Source organism: Hemicordylus capensis, chromosome 6 (genome assembly GCF_027244095.1).
Source record: "Hemicordylus capensis ecotype Gifberg chromosome 6, rHemCap1.1.pri, whole genome shotgun sequence".
Classification (NCBI taxonomy): Eukaryota; Metazoa; Chordata; class Lepidosauria; order Squamata; family Cordylidae; genus Hemicordylus; species Hemicordylus capensis.
In genome coordinates this window covers 109,329,577-109,357,261 of record NC_069662.1, presented here as the reverse complement: position 1 = coordinate 109,357,261, position 27,685 = coordinate 109,329,577, and the positions used below count along the sequence as shown (strand labels likewise).

The 27,685-nt window shown below is 42.0% G+C and overlaps 1 protein-coding gene and 1 long non-coding RNA gene across 5 annotated transcripts in view; one reads left to right on the top strand and one right to left on the bottom strand.

Annotated features, from left to right (window-relative positions):
* The window catches only part of UBE2E1 (ubiquitin conjugating enzyme E2 E1), a 73,153-nt gene that overhangs the window by 21,137 nt on the left and 24,331 nt on the right, over positions 1-27,685 (top strand). The gene's annotated exons all lie outside the window — the stretch shown is intronic.
* Positions 472-26,319, bottom strand: LOC128329934 (uncharacterized). Its single transcript, XR_008309861.1, has 3 exons — positions 26,269-26,319; positions 1,839-1,934; positions 472-1,000 (listed from the first exon to the last, which is right to left on the bottom strand). It is a non-coding gene; the product is annotated as an uncharacterized LOC128329934 (long non-coding RNA).

Below are 27,685 nucleotides of genomic sequence, written 5' to 3'. Positions count from 1 at the left end.
TTTGAACTCGGGTCTCCCCGGTCCTAGTCCAGCACTCTAACCACTACATTCAGATTCTTGTTGCTTTACATTTCTCACTTGCAGCTAAACATTATTTTTTAAAACCCACATCTGCTTGGAAAGATCTGGGTGCAGCTGCGAAGGCCAGAAAGGAGTCAGGACCTTGTTGGGCTAGTTGAAGGCAGAACTTGGAAGGAGAACCAAGGAGAGTCTGATGGCTGGAACAATTAGAATGTAATGACACCACTAACCTCCCAGCCTCGATATTCCACTGCTATTTGTGAGAGAAAGATACCTGGCTGGCAAGATAGAGGGAGGTCCTAGGAGAGAATGGTGCCCCTCCCTGACAGTTTCTGGCCTGTAGAGATTTTTGCAGCATCTTTCCCTAGATTCAGGCCGGTGGCGGCCAAGAGATGTGCTGTTTCACAAGGGTTGGATTGAGTTATTTCCCCCCCTGATATAAGAAGGCAAACACAAATTTTTTATCACTTGTTATACTAAGATGACATAAGATATAATGCTAGGGAGAAACTATAGTGCTGTAGAATAATTCCATTAAGATCAATTGGAGTTAAAGCAACCGATGTTAATGTACAATGTGGCTTGCATTCTGACCACATTCACAAAGTGCTGATTTCAGAAGCTGGATGTGTTTGTGGAAATGTTTTAATCCCTGTAATCCATGCATACTGGGAATCAGCTTGTGTAACTTCTCACCTATACATATGACTGAGTTGGACATTTGTGGGACCTATGAGGACTATGCAGGTAACTTCTTTGTTCTTAGTGCTGGGAATTCTAAGAAAAATACCTGCTTCTTTCAGAAACAAAGCCTTCTTTTCCTGATGGTCTGTATGGTGCACATGATGGGAGTGTGGTAGTTAATACATGAGCACTCTCTTACTGTGCAGTTTGGGCATTCTTCTGTCTTCACAAACAACTTGAGGCAAGTTCAGGGCTTTCTTTTTCTGTGTGTTTGTGGAATTTTCAGAATGTTCAGCTGCAAACAATATCCCACAAGTAAGTTTAGAGTAAATGGACCAGCAGAACAACAAACAAAGAAGTACTTCAAAAAGCAAAAACACATAAACAAATAATGCAGATAATAAAAAGATGCAAACTGGTGTATTGTGGACATCTCCTCAGAGAAGTAAATTATCAAATACTACACCTAATGCTAGAAGGAAAGCAAGCAGGAAAAAGATCAAGAGAAAGGAGAAGAAGGGATGGATGGAGGACCTGAAAGAATGGCTAGAAATGGACACAGAAGATATCATCCATGATTCTAGGGACCACGATCTGTGGTTTTGCTGGCTGCCAACCCCAATCGGAGAATGCACATGAAGAGAGAGGAGATTAGTCCTAGGCAGTTTTTAGATATTTTGTTCTCTATCTGATAAAATCAAGTATTTGTATTTATCTGATAAAAGCAAATAACTGTGACTTTATTCAGCATTTTTTGCAACATATTGTAATATCTAGTTTAGTTGTTTCCTTTCCATTTGTGCATCAGGCTTATCGACTTCTTTACAACTGTAATTGGATAATGCCGTTTGGCATCTATATTACTTTTCATCTGGATATTTTCAGTATAATAAAGGGTCTACTAACAATATTTTTTTCTTTCATCTTTACATCACTGGAGTTAAAAGAATAGGTTGGTTCAAGCAATATTGTCTGCTGGTTCCTACTACCACCTGATGTAAGGTGTGAGAGTACACATTTTCCTCTACTTGAAAACTGTTGTGAAGGCACATTCCACTCCCAATTGAAAATGGGTTGACCATTACATTAGTATTTAAATCACTTGTGAAGGACTGTTTGGACGATCAACCAACCTGTGTGACTGTATGAAGCAGAATGGTGCGATGGCTTGTCGTGTCCCATAGAGTTCTGTTCTGTCCTCCTTGATATTTACAGTCTGCAAGAAACATCTGGGAGAGAGTGTCAAGATATGTGAAATGAGCTACCATCAGTATGCTGATGACACACAACTCCTATCTCATTTTTTCATCTGAAGCAAGGGAGGCAGTAGAGATATTGGATCAGTGTCTGCATTCATTGATGGACTGGATGCAGATAACAATTTGAAATTTTAATCTGGACAAGAGGGATGTGCCAGTAGTTCAGAGAACAGCTGATTTGGGAATAGGGTTCAGCCTGTTCATTTGCGGTTCTGTTCAGTTATCAAGTTCCCAAATGGGGAGTGCTTCTAGACCCTCTATTATTCCTAGATGTTCAGGTGGCCACTGTGACCCGGAGTGCTCTTGCTCAAATTAGGCTGGTGCACCAGCTTTGCCATGGCCATACATGCTTTAGATCAGTGGTTCCCAACCTGGGGGCCTCCAGATGTTGTTGAACTATAATTCCCATCATCCCCAGCCACAATAAATTGCCTTAGATGAATCTCCTATAGATCACCGCAACGTGCTCTGTGTGGAGCTGGTATAAAATGCTGCTCTCTTCTTTTGCTGGGGCTAGTTTCAGGAGCATATTATTTTACAGTTATACCAATGGCACTGACTGCTACACTGTTTCTAAGCAAAAATTCAACATACTGGTCATTCTCTTTAAAGCATTATACAGCTTGGGACTGATAGCTAAACTGCTGTCTCCCCTCATATGAACCTGCTTTCTCATTCAAATTGTATGTGTAGGGCTTTCTACACATCCCACCACTTTCAGAGATTTAGTTAGTGTTGAGGTATGAGAGGATCTTCTCAGTGGTGGCCCTTGGGACGTCTGAGAAATCTGTCTGACTCTCAGTCTGCCTGCCTTTTGTCAGTCACTGGCTGTTTCAACAGGACTTAATTTGTGGTTTCTGGTTTTTATTTGTTTTTGTTTTTAAACTTAGTTTTGGCCTTTTCTAATATTTGTTTTATATTTAAACTGACTCTATTATTACTTATTAATTTTATTTGATTGCGTTTTGATGCATTTGATTGTAGAACAAATATATTGTTGTTTTAAACTGCCTTGAGCTTTCTCTTTGGATTGAAGGGTGGAATAGAAAATTCTTTAAATGTGAAATTTTGACAATAAATGTAACAAGTACTCAATTAACTATTTTCAGTTAACTGTTTTCATTAACTAGTTTCAGAAGAAGGTGAGTGCATGGGCGTGAAAGAGTAAGAGAGCAAGCATAGAGGATTATTAGATTTTGGTTTTCAAACATGCTAGTTTGAAACTAATGTGTGTTTAAATAGTTGCCAATTTGCTTAGCATTTCAGCCAGCCATGGATCATCTCTAGGTTATACCACATTTAATTCTAAGCTGTGCCTCTTTGGTCCAGGGTAGCTTTTCTGACGTAGTAGTAATAGTAGTTACCAGTTGCACTTTTGAAAGCACTTTCTTCTTTGTTTTGTTACTAATGCTTTTACACGGTCACCTTTTTTTCGAGCCATAGGGCTGAAGTCACAAAAGGAATTACTACAGCTTTTGAGAATCTCTGTTTTGCAAGTGCATGTATGAAGTGGTCATATCGTTCGTGGATTATACTTCCTTATAGAGGTCCTTGGAATAGCTCTCTAGAGAAATATTATCGGTACTTTTAATTTCTGAACACACACACACCCCTTTAACAAGGCTTGTAATAATAAATGTTACAAACATGATGTGCCTTTCAGTAAGTATATATGCTCTGATTATGGGTTGATGTAAATATTGCCTAATGGAGGTTACTGTTAATGCCACATCCATGTGCTGTACTTTAACCCCCCTGGTTTGTAGGCATTAACATGCTGTTTAAGATGGCTGTTAGATACACATAATGAGGGTATCTTCAAAGTCCCAGAGTGGAAACTGCATGGTGACTTAAGGGTTTCAAGCCTTGTAAAGAAGCTGACAAACCTTGCCCTGTCTCTTTAACATGTCAATTTTTGACCTTTTAACATATCAATGTGAATCACAAACTCTGTGTGGATCACAAACTTCTTGAAAACTCCCTAGTTTAGTTTAGCATATGTCAGCATGTTGAAAGACCTTAAAAAAGAAAGTTCTCTCTTTCCCCTCCTCTCCCTTCCCTTAACTCAATGAACAGAATATTTGCACACTTGTATGCAGCGGGGAAATGCTTGACTAACAAGAAGAAGGTTGCTGGTTCGAATCCCTGCTGGTACTATATTGGGCAGCTGTGGTACAGGAAGATGCTGAAAGGCATCATCTCATACTGCACAGGAGGAGGCAATGGTAAACCCCTCCTGTATTCTACCCAAGAAAACCACAGGGCTCTGTGGGCTCCAGGAGTCAAAATCAACTTGACAGTACACTTTATTTTACTCTACCTCTATAAACTAGAGGCATTTTTCTTTCTTCCCTAATTGTGGTGTAGTTTTAATGAAAGGTTGGCTAGTGGAAACAGTGGCTGATGCTACAGACTTTGAGGTGCAACACTGACAACTTGTGAGAGTGAACAATATGAATCTGCCTTACATTGAATCAGCCATCTAGCTCTGGCATTTTCAACACTGGTAGAAGTTTTCTAATACCAGAGACATACTCTGGGACCTCCTGCATGTGCTCTACCACTGAGCTGTGTCTTCATACCCCAGTTTAGGCAAGTTGAAAAGGTTTTTAACTGCCAAGGCATCTTTGCAGGGAAATCTAGGAATTTATCACATAGTAGTTTTCTGTTCTTCTTCCAGGTTGCTCAGACATACATGGGGCTCTCGCTCAACTTATTGTCCCTAAGCAGAGAGAAACTTGCTCAAGCTTCCTGTCTGAACAGGGATTTGAACCCCAGTCAGTCTGCCTAAGATTCTTGGAATACAGTATCTCTTCCAGACAGTTCAGTTAAAATATTCCTTGCAAACGATTTTAATCAAAACACATCAGAATACATTTTCTGTTCTCCAGCTGCTTTTTGTTTCATTATTGTGGCTGTCTCAGCTGATATTGATGCTCTGTATAGATTTGTTTTGTTTGAACCCCAGTTCCCCACAAGCACTATACTATGTTGATTGTAAATTTTTCTTTGGAGCCGTGTAGTGGGAGAGGAAAAACCTAGCACTTGCTTCAGGGGTTCTCAAACTTTTTGATACTGTGATCCCTCTAAAATTATATATATTTTTACGTGACAACCCCCCACCCCCACCCCATTGTTTAAAACTACTGACATCCTGACTGATGATGTATAGACCAGAAACATGTTGCTGAGGGTAAAAACTCTATTTCCAGTCTAGCAGGGTGTTCCTGGAGCACAGGCAAGCTCTGAAAAGTAGTTGCACTCTTGCACATTTGCTTTGGAAGCACAGCAGACCAGCTCAAGGGCTTTATTGATGATAGGAGCACATACACATTGTTAGTCAGAATGTCAGCCATTGATTTGATTAAGTAGAGATAAATAGAACACATTTACTTCTTAAATGAGGACAGGCTTGCTTGTTCCTACTTAGTTTTGTTTGAGACTGCTAATCTAATTTTGGTCTCCCCGTTATTTTCAATAAGTATTTGTTCATTATAGCAGCAATTGCTGAACAATCTGATTCACACAGATAGGAATCAAGCAAAGGGAATCAGTATTTCTGTGGCTTTCCCACTTCATTCATTCATTCATTTGATATTTATACTGCCCTTCCAAAGTGGCTCAGGGCGGTTTACAATTAAAACGAACTGGTGGTAACTGGAGACGGACCTCCTCGTATAAGTTTAACGTGCGGTGGGGATCATGCAGAAGAAGGCGCTCTTTAAGATAACTCAGACCTAAGCCATTCAGGGCTTTAAAGGTAATAACCACCACTTGGTATTTTGCCCGGAAACATATTGGCAGCCAGTGTAACTGTTTCAAAACAGGTCGCTGCCCTCCTGGCATCTCCCTCCTGAGTTGTTTGAGACCCCCGGGGGTCCTGGCCCCCAGTTTGAGAATTCCTGACTTAGGTGCTTCATATATGAATTTGCCATTTGCTGAAAATAAAGGCCAGTCTACACTTTAGCTGGTAAACAGTTTGAAATAGCTTTCACTTGGGGACTGCTCCATCCAGTAGGCACAACACACAGCACAGCTTGCTAAGAACAACTTTTGCATTGTGCGAAGCTAGAAACAACCCACTTCAGAAACAAGCCACTTCTGGCATGGTTTGTGCATCATGTAGACTGGCCCTAAAGAACAATAAGCCTGTCTGATGTGTGCGAGCATGTGCGTGTGTGCGCCTGGTACTTCCAGCCACTTCTGACTGAAGAGGGGAATGGGCAGCAGGGAGGTACACTGCCACCCCGAAAGATTTACAGGACTCCAGTGCCGGTGGGGGGAAATTGGGGGGGAGGGGTGTGCACCCTCCCCCACCCTTAAAGTCTCCCCCCCCCACTGCCGAACATTTGAACTGGCCAGTAAAAGGGTCTCCCTTCATTCACATCCCTACCTGTGAGCTGAGGCACTGGAGCCTGGAGGTGCTAAACCGTAAGACCTTATGCATTCAAAACGTGTGCTCTCCAAATGAGCTACACCTCCTCCACATTTTCCTACTTGTCTTTTCTTTCCCAGAATTGCTGCAGGAGTTCTCAGAAACACAGATATAAAACCTGTTGTTTCCATACTTAACTGTGGGCATTTTTTTCCCCTTTGGAAATTACCTACTATGTATGAATACTGTATGGAAGAATAAAACCATACATCTGTCAGAGGATGTTTCTCTTTTAATCATTTAACCCAGATGGTTGGTTAACTCTGCATTTTGAGCAGTTATTGCTCAGACTTTGATATGTCCTTGTTCTAAGCATATTGGATAATCTGTCTTTTCCCCATTTTAGAAACCTATTGCATATACCCATCTGCCTTGCTTCTTCCTTGACCACTTAGCTCTTACATGCTCTTTTGCCTTCCCTGCTTAGCTCTGCCATTTCTTCCCCAGTGCCTTCACAGACACTTTATGTCTAGCCCAAGGTAATAGGGTCTGCAGAAGCCAGGGCCTTGCAAGCCCCCTAGTCTCTGGACAGCACAATCCATACTTCATAAAACCCTGTGACTTGATTGTTTATAGGCGTATTACCAACATGATATGAAAAACTACAGGTACTCATGCCTTGTATTCCTTGTACAGAAGAGTTGAACTTTTCTGTAGGTACAGTAAATATGGAATTCAAATGGGACTGTAATGCAGGGAATTTGTAGTACAGTAGTGTGCTTGATGGGGTGTTTTTGTTTGTTTGTTTTTTGCACAAATGTAAATTGATGCTTTTTGTAGCAATGTAAAGCAGCTCACTCTGATGAAAAGACAAGGGTCAACATACTGCACAGTGAGTCGCACATCCAAGAGGGATACACTATGCCAGCATGGCATAGTAGTTAGAGTGGTAGACTAGGACTGGGAAGACCTGAGTTCAAATCTCCATTCAGCCATGAAGCTCACTGGGTGACTCTGGGCCAGCCACTTATCTCTCAGCCTAACCTACCTCACAGCGTTGTTGTAAAGATAAACATAACATAACATAAACATTCCTCTTGGAGGAAGAGCAGGATATAAATATAAATAAATAATACACGTTCTGTGCTTCCAAGCCAGACAAGAGGCTGTTCACATAGCTTCCGAAGGCAGGGGCTGCTCCATACCTTCAAAGCTGTGTGTCATTGCAACTGTGACTTACTCCCATTGAGAATGATGGAAGTAGATCACAGCTGTGATGATGAACAGCTTTGGAGATCCAGAGCAACCCCCACCTTTGGAAGCTGCGTGGATAGGCTCTTGACTGGCTCGGAAGCAGCAAGTGTGCATCCCTCTTGGATGTGAGACTCACCATGCAGTATGTCAGGCACTGTAAACTAATGTTGATGCTTTCCAAGACAATAGTTGTCATGTCGAGGAGTTTGAAATCTTAGCTATGGCCATTCTAGAGCTCATTTTATGGACACTTTCTCTTTTTTACAACCCTTGCCATCACAGGAGTTTAATGAAACTCAGTCCTGTTGACTGTGTATAGTAAATGGTGATATGCTCAGATTCACTTCATTTCCTTACTGATGAGATTTATTCCCCTTATTTCAAATTGTTAGAAATACTGAGTGTGCTGTGTTGGCTCATGGTTTTGATTTAAAACAACAAAAACTGTTAGTCATGGCAGTAAAAAGTTGTTTGGCTTCTGAGTTTTAAGTGTTGTTAGGTTAATTCTAGGCTATTAAGATGACTCAGTGAAAAGGTCTGTTTTTTTTAAAAAATCCTGGAAGGTTTGGGATTCTTGTTGCACACAACAGAGATTTCAGCAAGTGAGATGGGCTTCACTTGTACTGTGAACTATTAGCTTTTTCTTTTTGCTTCTTCCATTCTGGTTGCTCAATGTGTTCTTGATTTGTTTAGAAGGCAACTACCCACCTCCATCTATAATTCTAGCAGCAATGTATTGCTCTTTTTGCAAGGCTTTATCTTCCATTTACCTAGGATTATTACCTTATGAACATTTCTAGAAGCTTGGGGAGTAACAGCAGGAGAGAGGGCATGCCCTCAACTCCTGCCTGTGGTTTCCAGCGGCATCTGGTGGGCCACTGTGCGAAACAGGATGCTGGACTAGAAGGGCCTTGGGCCTGATCCAGCAGGGCTGTTCTTATGTTCTTATGATACGAGGGTTCATCATACATGAATGAATGAACCACTGAGAGACCTTAAAGGCAGGGGCGTATCTAGGGTAGGGCAGGGAGGGCACATGCCCTGGGCGCCACTTGAAGGGGGGCGCAAATTCTTTAAAAAAAATTTTTTTTTAAATGGCCACGAAAAACAAAATGGTCACTGCACATGCTCAAATGGCCTCTGTGAGGCCCTAGGACATTCCAGGCCTTGCAGAGGCCATTTGAGCATGCGTGGTAGCCATTAAAAAAAAATAATTATTTTTAAAAATGGCCACTGTACATGCTCAAATGGTCTCTGTGAGGCCCTAGAGACCAACAGTGGGAGGGGTAACCTTTGCTGACCCCCCCCCAGCCTATAGGAAGCGCCCCGAAGGGGCTACAGGTTAAAAAAATAATATAATATAAGTCACTGTACACATATTCAGTTTGGCACTATGTACAGAGAATCAGGACTTGTGAATACTGAGCTGAAGCTTATGAGCTAGGATTGTATTCATTTGCTCTTACTTTGCTTATGATAAGTGAGTTAAATGTGGTGTCTTAAAAATATGGTTATTAACGGTGAGTATGTCTTTGAATCAGTGTGAAATCCTTAGTATTAAGGCCCACTGGGAGTTTCTTGCTGTCTTTCTCTCATTTTAACTGTCTTTCTGAAATACTAGAATAAATTCCAAGCCGTGACACAGTTTACTCTGCATATCCTTTAATTATTTTCAGAGTATCTGGGAAAAGTCAAATTCTCCATTTATTTTTAAAACTTATGTAATAGTGATGCTAGTAGATGCATAGTAGAGAATTAGACAGGCACTTCTGTTTAGTTTTCCAAGTACACCTCCACATAGTATTTGGGTATTTCATGAGCCCCAGCATACTGAAATTTGTAGTTTTCCAGCATTTTTTGGTCTGGCTACGTCCACTGCTAAATAGTTTTTGAAATTTTAAAAGATTAATGAGTTTGACTTATATTTTTCAGCTGATATTATAGTAAAGTTATCTGAAAGATGGGTGTCAGATGTTTGGACAGGGGGTGCAATTTCAGTGCTTGCCCTAGGCGCTATTTTCCCTAGATACGCCTCTGCTTCAAGGCCAAGTTGAAGACAGATCATCCTGGAGATAATCGATCTGTGTGGTCGCTAAGAGTCGACACCAACTTGATAGCACTTAATCAAACAAGGGTTCATCATACATGCTAGAGCTGATACATATTCAACACTTGCCTCTTTACTTCACTATTCGGGCCATTTCTGCATTTCAGTTTTGCATTTGTGTGCATACACAGACACTCCCCATTAATGTACAGAGCTTACCAAGTCACCAAAATCAGTGGAGGAAACCTGCTTGTATGTGAGCTCTGTGTGTGCAGTGGAGACACATGGAACTGTGGGTTTAAGGAGCGAGTCTTTATCTTCCAGCTTCCTTTCTCTCTCTTTTCTGATCTGATTGCCTTATGCTTGAGGTAAGAGCTAATGTTGCCAGCTGAGTCATTTCATAACTACATTGATTTTTCTTTTTAAAAACTTGAATGGGGAGGCTTACTATGACAAAAGGTAATACTTTCACATGGCTGTTTGCATAATTTTTTTTTCAGGGCAGGGCTTTTTTCTGTTTCTGGGGGAGGGCTTCTGGAAAGCTGCCAGAATTGTTCTTGGCTTTTTTTTCTTTTTTTTTAAACCGCAGAGCCAGGTTTTCCTCAAGCTGTTATTCTGTGCAGTGTGGCAGAAGTGAGAAGGGCTCTGGCTGTTGCACAGGCATGGGCCTGTATAGTTTGCATAGGCATGAGCCTGTATAGTCCCCTTCTTCCCCACTTGGGCATTGTCTGTTGCCTCTTACTGCCTCTGTCTGGTCCAGCTGCCCTGCCCATATTTTGGCTCTTAGTGAGACTGACTTCTTAACATCTTTTCAACTTGACTTGGCCCAGCCTCCCTGCTTGATCAGACCATTGGAATGACATGGGCGCAGGTGTGGGCTTGGCAACTTCAGGACAGTTGGGTTATTCTCAGCTCTTATCCAGCAGTGGTGAGAAGTGTTTCCTGTAACAAGGATCCCCAGATGTTGTTGACTGCAACTCCCATTATCTTCAGCCAAAGGCCATTGCAGCTAGGGATTATGGGAGTTGCAGTCAACAACATCTGTTACAGGGCACACTGGTGAGGAGTTCTTTCCCTGGGCCTATGAGCTAGTGAGAAGCTGTATTTTGACCTGTGTGTGTCACCTTGTGCCCTCTCAAGTCCATGCACCTTGTCTCTCATACCTGAGTCTGCCTGCATCCCGTGTCAAGTGCTGCTGGCTTTTAGGGTGCTTTGCCATGGTGTCATTAGCTTTTGTGAACAAGTCATCTTTCAGTCTTGGTATTTCTTATTTGTAGAATGAAATAAATCTGTTTTAGAATGTCTTTTAAATTCCTAAATCCTTGTTTTACTTACCTGTGTCTGATACACTTGGCAGTCTGCAGCTTTGCTCACCTGCTTGAGTTACCTGCTCTGCCTGTACTTTTAATTCTTGCTTTTCCTTGTATAATAGTTGAATTTGGATTATGTTAAATTGATCCATGGCATTTGATATCATGGACTGATGTATTGCTTGGTGGCAGCGGACTTGTAAACACATGCAGTTGCCTTATACTATTTCTGTGGCCTGCCATGATACAAGAATATTTTAATTTCACGTCCTGAAAATATATAAATAGAAGCTGGGGAGTTCAGTATTGGTTGAGGCTGGAGTCATACTAACTCAGTTGAAAACAGATATTCATAGTTATGTTTTATTTTGTTTTATGATGGGCAGCATCCAGAGTTAGCCATCTCTGAGCCTCTGAAATAAATAAAACAAGTTCAACATTACTAAATCCCATTGATTTCAATGGGACAGTGTTACAACACTTGCTCAGACGTGTATATGCTTTGCCTTGAGTTGGAAGAGTTCTCTCTAAAAATCAGTCTTTCAAGTGTGCATCATAGTCTGGACATCAGGGGAGAGTTGGTCATAGAGGAGAAGAGCCAGTCTTGCAGTAGAGAGCATGAATTGTCCCCTTTACTAAGCTGGGTTTGACTTGGTTTGCATTTGGATGGATGACTACATGTGAGCTCCATCTGCTGTAAGACATTCCCCTTGGGGGTGGGGCCATAGGTCAGTGATGGAGTGTCTGCTTTTCATGCAGAAGGCTGCAGGTTAAATCTTGGGCATCTCCAGGTAGGGCTGGGGGAAAACCCTCAGCCTGGGAGAGCTACTGCCAATTGGTGTCGGTAATACTGAGCTAGATGGACCAGTGGTCTGACTCAATATAAAGCAGCTTCCTATGTTCCTATGACACAGACAAATTTCAACATTAGAGTACCCCCAGGGGAACAATGGACTCTGGGACAATGCTTTGAAACAAAGAAATACGTTTTATTCATATCATAGAAACACCACACAAATGGAAGTATTTGGCAACAGCAATATAGGAAGAGCCCTGCTGGATCAGGCCCAAGGCCTATCTAGTCCAGAATCCTGTTTCCCTCAGTGTCCCACCAGATACCTCCAGAAAGCCCACAAGCAGGCACAGAAAGCCCACAAGCAGGTGCTCCATTGCAACTAGTGTTCAGAGGTCTCTTGCCTCTGATGATCTATAGCCATCAAGACTACAAAGAGTTACAGCCAGGAGGGAACAGGAGAGAGTGATGGCTATGTGGGCAATATACAAAGGAGGGTGAAAGGGGGGGAGTCTATTTTATTTATCATATTTATAATCTGCCTAATATGGGAATTTCCAAGCAGTGTACAACCATTTAAAACACGGCAAAAATAAAAAAGTGAAAATTACAGATTAGTTAAAATTTCATTAAATAAAATCATTGAAAACAATTTTTTTTAAAAAAAAATTAAAATGGAAGGAAGCCAGATATGGAGAATCATTTGTATTGACAGGGAGCATGTTCCAAAGCCCTGGGGCAGCCACAGACAAGCTGATGGCAACTGTAACCAGAGCTCCCCACATGATCTCAGTAGGCCACCAGGCTGGACCCAAGCCATTACCTTTATAGGTACCGTGTTTCCCCGAAAATAAGACAGTGTCTTATATTAATTTTAGCCCCCCAAAATGCACTAGGGCAATTAGCGGTACATCAGAAATTACTGTTAGGTCTTACTTTCGGGGTAGGTCTTACTTTCGGGGAAACAGGGTAATAAACCAGCACTTTGTATTTTGCTTGGAAACATATCGTCAGCCAGTATACAGTTCTTTTAAGATCGGTGTTATATGGTCTCTTGGGGTTATCCCAGAGACCAGTCTAGTTGCTGTAGTTTGCTTTTTTTTAAAAAAAGTTTTCCTACCAAACCATTAACCCCATTAATACAGCAGGTGACAGAAAAATACTCAACATATTCTTATATTACATTTCCAGGGTGTCCAGTCATGGAAGCTGTTCACAGTTTATAATCCCTAGATTATACAAATTGTTCTGGTAAGAACTAATCCACCTACTTTCCTTTCACTATAATCTTAATTGATAATTACCATCCTCACAAGTTAGCCCAATTCAGCCTTAAAGGTTCACATGTTCACCATCTTGAATCAGAGTAGATGGCATCATCACAAGCCATGCCCTTTAGGTGTCACCAATTTTAACTGTACCCAATTTGTTTCATATTGGTCCAGGGAAGGTTTATTTTTTTTGCGAAGGTTTATTTGCGAAGGTTTATTTTTGGGGGGAGGGTTGCAGGGACACACACACAGAATTCTAGGTGATCTCATAAGCTTACTTTCCTTGAGGCTAAAAATGGTAATGTCTGCAAATGATTATATGATTCAGATCTGTGAAACAATAATCTGAATATTTGTGCCGCTTGTGCTCTGTGCAGATATCCAAAGTATATGCACTGGGGGACCAGGATTTTCTAGCCTATCCTCTTCTAATTTTTGCCTGTAACCTACACGAGTTAGTAGATGTACTGAGTAAATATGTGATCAAAATAATTGAAACAGACTGATAATATAATTTCTTCATGGTCTGCAGCAGCATTTGTTCACCTTTCATTTTCCACATTACATTTCAGCTTAACATAAAATAACCATTCCAAACAGGATGAAAAGTTAGAGCAACTAATAACATAATAAAGTAATACTTTGCATTGCCAGTAGATCAGTTATAGTCAGATTGTCATTTTATTCATCTATATAACAACCCTGTGTGTATAATATTTGTACTATTTTAATTTTGGCTTCAAAGAGATGCCATTTCCTTTGTCCATATTTCTTAATTATGTGTTTTGGCATGCAAACTTCACACTGGCTTGCATATAACTTGTCACTGAAACAAGTTGTCAGCACCTTCCCTGGGTTGTCAGCACCTTCAGAGGTTAGTTCATTTTTGTTTTGCAGGCATTCTATGACCTTAACAGTAACATAAACATTAGCACTGGGAAGCAACTAAACTTGCAGTTAAGGGCCTCAGTTAAGGAACTCAGGAGTAGAATCATGATAAGTTTTATCCTGTTTCCTAAAAAACAAAAACAAAAAACCCACTTCATGAAAGTAGAGCATATTTGTATAATTTAAAAGAAATAACATGCTCGTGCAAAAATTAATAGCAGCCCCAAAATAACAGGAACCTATGCACCATCTTAGTTTTTGAAGATAAATGCATGAGAGATTTCCGGTAATTTCGGTAGATTATTTAGAGTGGAGCAAATAAATTCTGTTTTTTAAAACATGAAAGGGAAAGGAATATTTTTTTTCCAGAATTCCCACAGCTATTTAATGTATGTTCAGTTGCAACCCTCGTGGTTCATAATACATTCTCAGTCATTCTAATTGCCTGTAAGTTTGTGTAGAGTGCTGCCTCTGTATTCACATAAGGATTATCATATTTTCACTCCATTAATTGAGACTAGATTGAATTGCTTAAAGGGATTCCCGCCTACTTTAGTGCTATACTAAAACATTAAACACAGTACAAAATGATGATCAAGTGGCCGTTTGTTTTCTATCTAGATTTTTTTCCCAGTGACCTGTTTGTTCTCTTTGTGCTTTTTTGACAGACTTGTTAGACTCATTTTTGTGATCCATGAAAGTGCTGCAGTCTGTTAGCTCTTACTTTGCTTTTCTTAAGTGAGATACATATTTAGCTGGCTGGTTTCCTAGAGCATAAACTTTTTCTTGCTAGTTGTAAAGACAAATTGTCTATGAATCTCTGAGGGTAACAGGATTTGGTAGAGAAGTTTGTTCTTTGAGTAGGACTTATTTTACATTTTCACTTCTTGTGTTGCAAATTTAACATCAGGGGGTGCTTTAATTTGATTGATTGAATGGTGTTTAATCAAATTTTTCAGACTTCTCGATGCATAGATTTATGTCATCTAATCAACCATTTCCATTCACAATATTGCTAGGAACACTTTGGTGTAATCTTTCAAGAGATTTGCCTCATTGATCTTCCTGTATTGTGAGGGTACTGTTGTGTGGGCATTGACTCTGCAGGGAAATGTGCTGTGTGATGGAAATGATGTGAATTCAGTTCGTCCCTGGGTCCGCCTTAAGCCGATCAAACAGACACAGTGGGAATCAATTAGAGGCTTGGTTTAATGCTCTGCAGAAGCAGGTAGACAATGGGGCTCACGCTCCACATTGAATACAAATTGGTTATAGGTGCATCTTACATTTATACAGACAATCTGAATGATGCTGACATAGTATATGTGGCAGTAAAATGGTGGACTAAGTATCTAGTACGCATGCGAATGATTCATTGTTCATCTGGTGATCACTCCTTATTTGGTTACATTCTGTTTTATTAACTTCTCAGCAAAGAACGGTGAGAACCAAGTTTCTTTAGATACAATTTAGTGGAGAGAGATAATCATGTGAGTCCGTGTCCTTGAGCTGGCCTGAGGTTACTTTAAGTTAGAATTAGGTTTTCTAAGCAAATTTGGAGATGCTTTGGTATTCTATGTAAAATGGAGTTACTTTGGTTTACTCAAACATGGTATTCTATGTAAAATGGAGTTACTTTGGTTTACTCAAACACATCAGAAAGGCATTCCATCTTTAGGACAGCAGTTACATCCTTGTTCTCTGAAGTTTGGATGATGAGGATATCTCCTGTGGGCTACTTTAGTTCGAGATAAGTTTATCTTCAGAAGCAGCAGTTGGAAGTGACTTCGTTTGCACACTCTAGTTGTAAACTGGCTACTCTTCCATTCTGCTTGATGGCAGGAGTTTGTGCAGCTCACTCAGTAGCTTGCTTGCTTTTAAATCAATTAAAACAGATTACAGCAGTTGATTTATTGTGTGGTTCACCTTGCAGACTGTTTTGCAATATAAAAATGTTATAATCAGAAATCGAGATAATAAGGTTGGGATCCAGACTTCCACAAGGCGAAGGAAGCCTCGCCTCTCACCAGTCTATCTCCACCAACATTTGAATGTCCTGTGATGAGCTTATCTGTCCACTTCCTGCAGACTATGCACTAGCTACTCCTCAGCTTAAAACAATGGAAAAGCAAACGAGTTTTGTACAGACATAGTAATCCTTATGGAGGCATGTTGGTCTTGACGTAAGTTTAGGTCTAGGTTGTTATTATTTTATTTATTTATTTATTTAATTTGTCAAAAAAAAAATTGTTTATTTATTTAATTTTATTTTATTTAATTTTATTTATTTATTTATTTATTTATTTAAACTTTTATACCGCCCTTCCAAAAGGCTCAGGGCGGTTTACATTAAAACACCATTAAAATAAGTTAATAATTAAAACAAAAATTATAAAGCATAAAACAATGATTAACAATTTAAAAACATCACAAAACTACAATTAAATAATCAGAACAATTTAAAAACAAGTTTTAAAAAGCTGAGAAAACCTGATTGAAGAGATGTGTTTTCAGGTGTTTTCTGAAAATTGCCAGAGATGGGGAGGATCGTATCTCAGCAGGGAGCGCATGCCACAATCTCGGGGCAGCAGCCGAGAAGGCCCGTCTCTGTGTAGCCACCAAATGAGTTGGTTACCTAAGGGAACACCTTTCTCTACAAGATCCCCACCGCTCATTAAGAGTTATAAGTTTATTCGGTCATTGACCAGCAAACCGCTCATTAAGATCATCAGGAGGGGTCTGTCTTCAGGTGCTACGGGTTTATCTGGTGGCGACCTCAGATAGGCCCTTCTCTGTTGTTGCCCTTAGGTTGTGGAACACACTACCTGTGGATGTAAGAGGATTGTCTTCGTTGGCGGCCATCAGGAGAGACTTAAAGACCATCTTTTTAGCCTGGCTTTTAATGATATTTAGTTTAAATGTTACCTAATTTTAATTGTAATTTTAATTTGCTTTTAATTGTTTTTTTACTTTCATTGTTAGCTGATTTTCATTGGTTATTTTTAATGTAAACCGCCCTGAGCCACCTTTGGAAGGGAGGTATAAAAATCAAGTAAATAAATAAATAGGTTGCCTCAGAGTCAGCTTGGAAGTAGGAGGTATCCTAGCTTTGTGACAGTCATGGGACCAGGCCTGGCAACTGATCTTATTGTCTCTTTGTACAGTTTTCCAAGCTTCTAGCAAATACCTAGTTTGTCTTTTTAAATGGCAATGAAATTTTCCCAATTCATTCCCCACCCTCAGTACATTCTCTCACTTCCCCGGAAAGTGCCTGACACAATTCAGTGTAGATGGGGAGTGTCAGTTTGAACCTGGAGAAGCAGCCGGTGACCCCAGCCTATGTGTAAGCAGTGGAAAGAGCTGAGCTGTCCATTTGGCAAGAAAGTGAGCACAACTTGATGTGCGTGTGTTGCACTATCCAAGATTGCAATCGTAGCTTGCCGACTTGTTGCTGACTCCATTGGCTGCTGTATGCCATTCACTTGAGAATGAGGAAAGCCTATTTAAATGTAGCTTGGAATTGGATAATGAATGCTCATATTGAGATTTACAAATATCCTTTTTCCTGGGATTTTGCTTTCACTGTGTGTGCTTCATTTTTCAGATATGTTCCATTGACCCTTCTGTATCTTGCTGTTCCTTGCAGAATAGAATTGTTCATTGCAAGCAATGACTGTGCAAGCTGCTTGTAAAGTTACAATGGAAGTGGCTTGTAAAGCAGTAAGCAGAACCCTAAAGCCTGTTAAGAATTAATAAGAGTGGGGGCGGGGGGGGGAGCAGGAGGCATGACAGTTAAACTTTAATACACTCTTTTGGGATAAATGGCTGCTCTTCCGAAGGAAAGTGATGAGGAAAGCAGGCACTTTATAGTGTGGGTAACTGCTGTATCTCGCCATTTTATTTGATGGCACTTAAAATTATGAAATTAATTGCCCAGAGCACACAAATATAAGGGGTGAAGCAGTAAATGCATTTTAAAAAGTTTGACTATCACAGTTGATATTATGTTGAAGGATCTCCGAGGAACATTAATACAAATCCTACTTCCTAGAAGGGACTTCTCTGTATTTTTATTTCATTTGTGGAAAGTTTTAACAGCAGTTGAGACCAATTTAATATTGGTGTTTCTGATAAGATTCCCATTATTTTAACATTCTCATTAATTTATGAAAATGATTTTGGATATATTATATAACTTGAGAAGGAGGACATTAAGTGGTTTGCACATTGCATTTTAAGTTCTCTTTATGATATCAGAGACACACTTGTATTACATTGAATCCACATGTAAAAATTGAAGTTTTAAATAGAGATTGAACAAAAACCCCATTTTATTTCTATAAGAGGGCAAGAGTTGGCAATGATCTGAGAATAAGCATTCTATAATGTGAGCAAAACCTTTGAGCTTTCTGAGAGAGGGGCAGGGTGGAATAGCATTACTATTAGCAGCAGGTTTGGAAATGAAGAAGAGAGTGGTTTAGATTCAATAAGTTTTCCACATACAGAAAATAGTGCAACTGGATAATCCATTTATAGTATCAATTGAGCATTAATGGGGGGGGGTGTATATGCACATGTGTGTGCAAATGTGCACAGGCACACACTGCAAAGGCAGCATGCTAGCAACAGGACTTGAAAATCTATCTATTACATCGTTCAGTAAAAATAGTATTGCTAATATCACACAGGTTTGTTGCTCTTATTTCCTCTCCCCAAACCCTACTCTGCACATAGAACTTCTTTCATGGAGCAGCTTGATCTGAGACATATTTACTCAGAAATTCCTTTTGGATTCAATGGGGCACAGTCTGTGGCCCCCACCAGCATACTGGTCTGCTAATACTGTTCTTAGATTCTAAATAAAGAATGCCAGCTGAGCAAATTGGTGCAAAAAGCTTCCATGAATTCTATTGATATGCATATGTTTTTGCGGCAGTTCCTGGTACAAAGCCTGTGAAATATTGTTCTGTCACCCACCTTCTCTTAGCTTAGTTAAATAAAATAAGTTAACGAACAACCCAGGTTTTTTTTTAACAGCAGCATTATTTTAGGCTACTAGGAAGTCCAAAATCATTTTAGGTATTTCAAAAGAAGATAGCAACATCATGCTTTAGGTCCCAATCCCACATTGCAGAGGAACTTCAGTGCATTTGAAACCACCCTTGGAACAAAGCCTTCTAACGCTAGCTGAGCCAGCCCTCAATTCTCCTAATATTCTGCCTATGTTAACATCTGCCACAGAATACCCAGTTTTTACTGCTCGTTCATCCAGACTTCTGCTAGAGATCATAGAGAACTCTCAGATTAGTGCATTTTAATCCTTACTTGTGATGTGGGCAGAAATCCAAGCCTGTGATTTTCTAGGATGTAAAATATACATATACATATACATATATATATATATATATATATATATATATATATATATATATATATATATATATAAAATATATATCTTACATTTTACATACTGTGAAGAAGAAGTTGATGACTCTACTGGTTTTATTTGTGGTGAGTATAATCTTTATTGGTGTCAACACTTGGATGATTAGCATGCAGTTACACAACTTGTTAGTCAAGTTTGTCACAGCACTTCTCTTTCTCATGACTAATATAAGCTTGGCAGTAGCAAGCTTTCTCAAAAGGAATCTTGCTGCTGCTAGAAAGTGGCTGTAATATGCTTATCTTATTAAGTAAATGAAAAGAGATTGCCTTTTTTTTTAAGAGCTGACTCAAGAAACTAAGTGAAGGCCAGAGAGACGAATCTACCGCTTGTTTTCTTGGTTTTGCACATTAGTAGGCACTTGTCTCATCTTGCAGTGCTGCATCAGTCTAGCACGAGTGCTCCCCAGTTCAATTTTATGACTTCTGTGCTCAGTAAGATGGGGTGTGGAAGTGATGACTACTTAGCTCGGTGGCAATTCAGGAACATTTGCTCATGGGTCACATCTAATTTACTAAAATAGCATTTGATGAAATGATAGGTTACTCATCTGTAACTTTGGCTCTTCTATTGGTCATCTGTACTTTTACACTAAAGGGCTATGCGCCTGCGCAGAGACCTCGTCAGAACCTAACAAGCTCTACTTTCCTGCTTTGGGCGGGAACCCCATCCCCAGCTGCTATATGCAGCTGCGCCACTCCTCATCCCCTCAGTCACAGAGTCCACCTTCAGGAGACCCCGCGGGGAGGACGGGAGGGCGTGTAAAAGTACAGATGTCCACTAGAAGAACCAAAGTTACAGGTGAGTAACCTGTCGTTCTTCAACGTGGTCTCTGTCTTTTACATTAATGGACACATAATAAGCTAGCACCCAAGGAGGAGGGAAGAAACAGAGGCAACTAGTCCACTGCCAGACTTTTATATTTACAACAAATACATCAACTAAAGATAGACTGCAGGACACTTCTGACAAATACAGTATCATTTCTTGCACTGGCATAAATCATATAACGGCAGATAAAGGAATGGGGTGAAGCCCAAGTAGCCGCCTGACAAATAAGTGTCCAACAGGACTGCACAGTCAAAAGCAACAGAGGCCGCCACCAACCTTACCGAGTGGGATTTAACAGTAGCAGTTAATTGCATATGGGCCAATTTATAACAAAGCTCAATCGTGGAAACTATCCACCTGGAAGAGATTGAAGGGAAACTTGAATACTTTTACGAGACCTATCATAGAGAATGAACAGGGAAGGAGTTTTTCTCCGCTCCTCAGATCTTTGGGCGTAGAAGGCTAGTGCCTTCCATATGTCCAAGCCGTGCAATCTACGTTCCGCATCAGAGAAAGGATCCTGGAAAAAATACAGGCAGAGTTAATGGAGTAGAACGATGGAACATTGAAACTACTTTAGGGAGGAATTGCATATCTGGTCTAAGTACCACCTTATCCTTGTAAAATTGTAGATGGGATCAACTCTTAGTGCCTACAACTCGCTTACCCTCCTTGTGGAGGTGACTGCCACCAAGAAAGCAACCTTCGATGTAAGGAGCCATGGTTCATTTGAAGCCAATGGCTCAAACGGGGGCTTCGTTAATCCAGCTAACACCACCGAGAGATCCCAAGTAGGAGACACCACAGGATCATCAGGAAAGACATGGGAGATACCCTTCAAGAAACTTTTTAACAATTGGGTCTTTAAACCAAGGCACCCGGGTTGCCGGGGAATGTGCCACAATGGCAGCTAAGTGCACTTTAAGGGATGATAGTTTGAGACCAGATTCCTCAAGTGATAGTAAATAATTACAAACATCTCATACAGAAGGGTTACATACATCAAAACCATGAAGGTTAGCAAAGGCACTGAAACGAGTCCACTTGCGTCTATAGGAACTTCTAGTGGATGGCTTCCTGGCCACATGCAGAATCTCCCTTAGTTTCTGTGGGAAACTGGCATGATCTTTCAGGCCATCAGATGAAGGTCCCAAACATTTGGATGGAGCACCCGACCCCTTTTCTGCAACAGCAGGTTCAGCTGAGAAGGAAGCCTCAACCAAGACACTGCCAGCCTCCTCAGGGCCAGAAACCAAGGCCTCCTGGGCCACCAGGGCACTATTAGGATGGCCCTGGCCCTCTCCACTCTCAGTTTGCTCAGTATCTTCGGAAGGAGTGGGAATAGATATAGCAGAGGGCTCGTCCACGACCGGACAAAGGCATCTCCCAAAGAACCTTTGCCCACCCCTCCCCTGGAGCAATGAAGGGCATACTGGGCATTGGTCCTGGAGGCAAATAGGTCAAGAGCCAGAGTCCCCCATCTTGCGAAAATGTCTGTGAGAACCTCTCGGTTCAGGGTCCACTCGTGGGAGATTGACAACATTCGGCTCAAGGAGTCCGCTTGGACGTTCATGGTGTCCTGAATGTACACCGTCTGTGGAAACACTGCATGTGCCTCGTACCAGCTCCAAAGATCCATTGCCAGGAACAACAGGCTCCTTGAAGACGTGCCGCCTTGCCGATTTGCATAGGCTTTCGCCGTCGTATTGTCTGTTTGGACCATCACCGAAAAACCTGCAATCTCTAGTAAGAACCCCTTGAGTGTTGAAAATGGCCATCAACTCCAAGTAGCTCCAAGTTTGTTCTCTTGGGGACCATTGACCACTCAGGCGATCAAGTGCGCTCCCCAACCAAGCTCCGACACATCAGTGGTGATCACCCAACAGGCCTTGGGAGTCCTGAAAGGGGCGTCAACTGCCAGATGGCATCTCTCGGCCCACCAAGCCGCAGCTTCCCGGACCATTTGAGGGGGTGTTCTCTCCAAACGTGTTGGGTCCCAAAGAGGATTGAACTCGTCCAAGAACCAGCACTGTATTATCCGCATTCGCAGGTGTGCCAGGGGATGTACATACATAGTGTCTGCCATGTGCCCCAGCAAGTGCTGCACCGAGTGGTGACTTCCGGCCAGAACCTTTGTCACCAGCAGTGACAGGATACGGATGTGTGCCTCTGGTAGAAAGACCAACTCCGACTCTGTGCCAAAGACCAGTCCAATAAACTGAATCCTCTGGGTCAGTTCCAGTTGAGATTTTGTGAAGTTGATTTGTAACCCCAAGCCTTGAAGGATACTTTCTTGAGGTCGCTTAGAACAGCTTGCTTGGTGCTTGCTAGGACCAGCCAATCGTCCAAGTAAGGCAGCACTTGCAGACCTCGTTCTTGCAGAAAGGCCACCACTGGGGCCACTTTGTAAAGACCCTGGGGGGTGTTGTGAGCCCAAACGGTAGGGCCTTGAACTGATAGCTGGTTCCCCCTATCTGGAAGCGCAGGAAGCACCGATGCTGAGGACGAATAGACACATGATAATATGCATCCTTTAAGTCCAGTGACATCATCCACATGTTCTTTTCGAGAATGGACATAATAGTTGGTATTGACAGCATCCTGAACTACTTGTACACCAGGTGTCGGTTCAGAGCCCCGAGATCCAAGATAGGACGCCAACCTCCGTCTGGTTTCGGAGGACTACAATAAAGTACCGGGAATAGAACCTGGGACTCTCCAGATCGATGATCCGTTCTATTGCATCTTTGGACAGGAGAGCAGAAACCTCCTGGTCCAATTCCAGAGTGTATGAAGTTGTCACAACCGTGGACCCGGATGGTGTCCCCAAAAACTTGAGGGCGTAGCCCAAAAGTATGATTGTTAGGACCCACTGGTCTGTGGTCACCTTGTCCCACTCTTCAGAGAATGGGGCTAGGTGAGTTCTGGAAGTCCTCAAGTCATTGCTTTTTCAAAAAGGGGCTAGGTCTGTTTTTGAAAAGTCGTTTGCTCTGTGGAGCGTTGGATTTATGTCTTGGCTGGAATTTGTTGTCATGAAATGGATGGTCAGACGTGGACCGCTGCAGTGGGGCAGATCTTTGGTGATAACGTGACCATCGTGCAGACTTTTGTTGTTTAGAGGCTGGAGAAGAGTATTACATAGACCTCACCATGCTCCTTAGCTTTTGCACTTTCTAAAGTGTATCATCAGTCTGTTCCACAAATAGACTAGAGCCTTCAAAGGGCAAATCTTCTATCCTGGCACATGCCTCATAGGTTAGTCCAGAGGAACACAGCCAGGCATGTCACCTGAAGGCCACCGAGGTGGTCATTACCTTGGCCACAGATTCAGCTGAGTGCCTGGCTGAGAACAACTCTTGCTTAGCCACTTGCACTGCCTCCCTTAGGGAAGCTTTGGCAGCATCACACTTATCCTGTGGTAGTAGGTCTAGAAAGGGGGCTACTTTCTCCCACAAGAAATGAATCTCTCTCTCTTTTTTTTTTTTTGCTTCAAATTTTTATTAACTTTTAACAATAATAATAACCATAACAATCATAATAAACACAATTACAAGTTGACTTCCCGCACACCTCTTTTCATGATACCAACTATAAATTTTACCCTTATTGTAATATTAATTAAAGAAATGAATATCTCTGGCATTGTAGGCCTGGTAATTAGCCACCCTTAAGTGGAGAGCCGAAGCTGAATAGAGCCTCCTTCCAAAGAAGTCCAATTCCCACCCTCCTTTTCAGCCAGAGTCGACCGGCTGTGACCCCTAGTCTTCCGTAAGTTCCTGAAGAAGTTTGCCACTGGGATCTTAGGGGATTCTGGAGCTCTGACCTTCGCTGCCAGTATCGAAGCAGGGGGCATCACTGGCAGTCCCTGAGTAGAGAGCGGGGCTTGTGGTACATCTGGCTTTTGAGATGGGTCGCTGCAGACGACCCCGAGGGGCACGATGCAGGGATCTCAAACACAGCCTCCTTTCCAAGTGAGAGGGCGGTGCACGGTAGTTCTTTATAGATCTTGGCTTCTCATAGCCAGGATTGTCCAAGTATCGAGGCCTCGCAAAGTCTGAGTAGTCCGATTGATAGTCCCCTCAATATCGATCATAAGATTCCAAATACCGGTGCTGAACACTATATGAGGACACCACCTCCTCCAAAGGGAAGTGATGTTCAAGCCTTTGGTATCGATCCATGTAGTGTCACGGCGTTCCCAGTCTCGCCTTTGTCTATAGCTGGAGGATTGATCTTCAGAACCCTAAAGATAGCTGCGATCCCTAGGAGGGGGTGTTTTTGAAGTTGGTGAGGTGGGGAGCGATGCCGAGTCAACCATGACATGTCCTCTGTGGGTCTGTCCAGTAAATAGATTTCTTCTCCTGACAAGAAGTAAGCAGGCTCATCCGTTGCCACCGACTGTTCCCCTTGTGGTGATGCCTGCTCAGGCTCCAGAGAACCTCCGGTCAATGGAGAGTCTAGCTTAGGCTTTTTAGCCACTGGCCCCACCGATGTAGACGCCGACGCAACTTTGGGGGCCTTAGGAATGGGAGGCAGGTGTTGGCTCGCTGGCAGGTCCTGTGGTATCTTTGGCGGCTGCTTCTTCCTTGGTTTCGACACCGGGGCCATAGAAGCATCAGTTTCGGCTGGTAGAGGGCATCGGGGCACATCTTCTGACCGCACTGGAGTGCTTGAACCCATCGAGGGACTGATGGCAGGAGGCATCAACACCGGTATCGAGGCCGGAGTTTTGACCTCTACAGAAACAGAGTCAGGATGATCCGGCTGCACCGGCGAAGCCATTTTAGCTGACCTTTTCAGCCATAAAACCTCAGATGAATGGAGAGCTAGAACCCACAGGGCTGCACACAAGCGAGAAGCCCTATTCTTGCGAGCCTGTTTGGTGAATTTTTGGCCACGAGAACAAGTCTCGACAATGTGGGATAACCCCAAACAAAGAAGACACTCACTATGAGTATCGGGGGAAGGGATCTTAGATCCACAGCAACTACATTTTTTAAAATTCTTCATGCTTGGCATAAACGCTGTAGGCCAGCAGGCCACCACGCTCCGTCCCAGCTGGGATTGGAGCTCCAGGAAGGGATAGAAACCCATAAAAAAGAAAATGCCAAGAGAAAAACGCTTCTGCGCAAAGAACTAGAAGTAAAAAGAGAGAGAAAGAAGCAGGAAAAACAATGGGATAACTATTGATCCGACTCGTTGCCGAGCTGCAGATTCCACGATGTCTCCTTAAGCGCAGGTGACAGAAGACTGAGGGAATAAGGAGTGGTGCAGCCACATATAGCGGCTGGGGGCAGGGGTCCCGCCCAAAGCAGGAAGGTAGAGCTTGTTAGGTTCTGACGAAGTCTCTGTGTAGGCACATAGCCCATTAGTGTAAAAGACAGAGACCACGTCAAAAAATCACCCCTATTCGCCTCCTTGTTGGGCCTATATGTTCAAGGTGCTCGTTATGAGCGTAAACAACCTAAACCCAGATCATCCCTCCATGGCTGCTTTTAATCAAAGGAAAAGCTGCCAAGAGATTGATCATGACTGATCCCACTTGACACTGAGTTTTGTCCTTAGCTGGAAGGAAGATTATATGTTAATACACTTAACATATTATTAATCTCTTATTTCAAACTGGGGTGTGTATGTACGTGTGTGTGTGTAAATTATTTCAAATTTTATAGTCATTTTCAACAACAAAAATGTTCACAAAGCAATTAACAAAATAAGCAATGAAATGATTATGATATATAAAATTGTAAAATAAATGTAAATTGAATTCAGGGGCCGACATCAAGAGCAACAAGAGGAGAGGCTGCTCTTCACGCACCTAGAGTCTTCCCAAGCAACAAAGTGTGCACATGGGGGAGGCAAGGATTTTCATTAATCATGCCTTCCTCCATAAGTGCATAGTCCCCAGGGAGGTAAAGAGCACTTGCAGAGTGAGGGAATCAGTAGAAATTCCTCCCGCTTCCCAACACACACACATTCTGCTGTTTGGAAAGACTCTGCCTGCAAAGACACAGTGGCTGAATTCAGACATGACACAGAACCAGAACTTGCGGTTCCACCACACACACATGCTCTCTCTCTCTCTCGCTTACCTGTCTGAATTCAGATGTAAGTGCTGGCCTCCTCTCTGCAGGCTGCAAGATTGCAAAGAGGAAGGGGAGCTGGTTGCTGGGGTTCTTCCTATGATTGATGGACAGCCACGGCAGCCAATCGGGGTGGAGAGAGGGAGGAGCTTCCTTCTCTCAACTCCAGTCCCAGGGAAGGCTGCTACCAGTTCTGTATTTGGACATAATGGAGGCAGCTGCAAACCAGAGGCTCAAGCAGCAAACTTCACTTCAAACTGAGCGTTCAAATTGGAGTTTGGTAAGTGAACACTCGGTTTGAGTTAGGGTCCAAACTGCAGTTTCACAGTTCTGGACACACAGTTACACAAACTCCAGGCACGTGTAACCCTGTTTCATGCAATGTCTGAATGCGGCCAGTGTCTTGCTGCATCTTCAGAATGTTGCTCTGCATGTCAGTCAGCATATTTAAGAATATGCTCATATCACGATAGGACAATACTGAAAGTGAGAATAAGAATATCATTGGAACCATTTTGCATTTTACATTTTATTTAAGTGAACTGATTGTTAAAGGAGCAACATTTCCTGCCTGTCAAAGTGTTCTGTGCAGCTTAAAAGCAATCCTGCTTAACTGGTACAACAAATGACACCCTCTGTGTGTGTCACTATGCTGTCTTTGGAAAGAGTGAGAGACAATCTGTATCTTTATTGCATAGGAAGAGCACATACCTGAAGTGTTACGTCTGGTTTAGCTAGGTATGCTAGATACTCTGATTTGTTAAAGTTTGAAATTACATGTCATAGTTAAAAGATCATGGTGTGGGTGTGGCATTTCTTGGCTGTGTAACTGTAAGGACAGAAGTAGTAGCTGATAATGGGAGCTCCCATCAATGTTAATGCATCATCATTAATCAGCATTAATGCTCATCAGCTTTAATACTGTATTCATTCAGAAAGGCTTGCTGCTGCTGTTCTTGCTACCGTCTCTTATGACTCAGTGCTGCCATATATGTGTGCGTGCACACACACACACACCCCTAAGCATTTTGAGTGTATAGATGTGTGGATTATTTCTCCTCACGTCACTGGAAAATTAAGCTTCATAGTTTTCATCTAAATATATATTGTTGACACCCTCCAGACAAGAATTGTGTTTGATCAGTTAGATGGAGCATGTAATATGTCTTGTTTACTGGCATTTGAAGTGCTGCTGTAAGGTGTCTGAATTAACGCCTCACCTACACGAATGGAGCAATTTTCCTGGGTCTCTGCAAAACGTTCCATCTACAATTCAAAGTTTTCATTGCAAATATATCACCTTAAGTTTGCTGGATGTTGCAAGGATCCATCCCTAACAAATAGCCTAAAACATAGACTTTAATGCTGAGGGGGGAAATAGCATCAAACCAAATTATATGTGTAATAATCCTAAAATGCAAGAAAA